This window comes from Chlorocebus sabaeus, chromosome X, assembly GCF_047675955.1.
Source record: "Chlorocebus sabaeus isolate Y175 chromosome X, mChlSab1.0.hap1, whole genome shotgun sequence".
NCBI classification, from domain to species: domain Eukaryota; kingdom Metazoa; phylum Chordata; class Mammalia; order Primates; family Cercopithecidae; genus Chlorocebus; species Chlorocebus sabaeus.
The window spans coordinates 151056076-151057544 of record NC_132933.1 but is presented as its reverse complement, the minus strand read 5'-3'; positions in this window follow the sequence as shown (position 1 = coordinate 151057544).

The window sequence follows — 1469 nt, the reverse complement described above, 5'->3', positions numbered from 1 at the left end:
GTGGCTTCTTGTTCTTGGTGTTCACACGATAAGTGACTGGAGGTTTCTATGGACAGGGTTGGACTGCCTCTACTTTGTAGATTGTTTCCCGGGCTTTACTGAGGACCACACTGATGGGGGTGGGAGAGCTCAGCTTTGACATTGACCGTAGGCAATGTTTGAGTCCTCTTCATGCTTTAAGGTGGGGCTGCAGTGTCCACCTTGAGGGGTGTCTGTTAGAAGCTTCATCCTGAACAGAACTTTGGCACCAGTGATGGATGTAGCAACAATGGGTGTCTATGAAATATGAGGTTCTCCTTTCAGGCTGCCTTGCACAGCTCTGTGACGTATTAATGATACCATTTCAACAGTGAGAATTGTTCAACACAGACAGGCTTTCTGTCTGTCTCTCTTTCTGCCTCAGACAGTCCTGTCTGTCTCTCCTGTGTGGATCTGTACTCAAATCTTGTCATGTAGCCGCCGTGAGAACACGGGCATTTGCCGTCAGATTAGATCACGCCCCATCTGTGGATACAGAAAAATCAGCAGAAGATGCTACCGAGGAGGAAAAGATTTCCCTCCTAACAATCTCATACCCATCTCTCCCTGGGCCTCTTCCATGATGTCAACAAGGTTTTCTACTTCTTATTTTCCTCTAGTGTACATTTTAGATGATTTTGATACTTTCTTTGCTCTCAGTCTAAACACTATTTTTTTTTTTTCCAACTAAAAAGATGAGAACACAAAACAAATGAAATAATCGTCAAAGCAAGTTGTTGTGGGTTGAGTTCTGTCCCCCAAAAGATCTGTCCAGGCTGTGGCTCCTGGAACCTGTGAATGGGATCTTATTTAGAAGTAAGATCGGCCAGGCACGGTGGCTCATGCCTGTAATCCCAGCACTTTGGGAGGCCGAGGCAGGCAGATCACCTGAGGTTGGGAGTTTGAGACCAGCCTGATCAACATGGAGAAACTCTGTCTCTACTAAAAATACAAAATTAGCCAGGCATGGTGGCACATGCCTGTAATCCCAGCTACTAGGGAGGCTGAGGCAGGAGAATCGCTTGAACCTGGGAGGTGGTGGTTGCGGTGAGCCGAGATTGCGCCATTGCACTCTAGCCTGGGCAACAAGAGTGAAACTCTGTCTCAAAAAAAAAAAAAAAAAAGTAAGATCTTTGCTGATGAAATCAGGTTAAGATGAGATCATTAGGGTGAGTTCTAAATCCAATATGACTGATGTGCTTATAAAAAAAAAAAGAGACGGCCAGGCGTGGTGGTTCACGCCTATAATCCCAGCACTTTGGGAGGCCGAGGTAGGTGGATCACCTGAGGTTAGCAGGTCGAGACCAGCCTGACCAACATGGAGAAACCCCGTCTCTACTAAAAATACAAAAAAGTAGTCAGGTGTGGTGGGGTACGCCTGTAATTCCAGCTACTTGGGAGGCTGAGGCAGGAGAATCACTTGAACCTGGGAGGTGGAGGTTGCGGTGAGC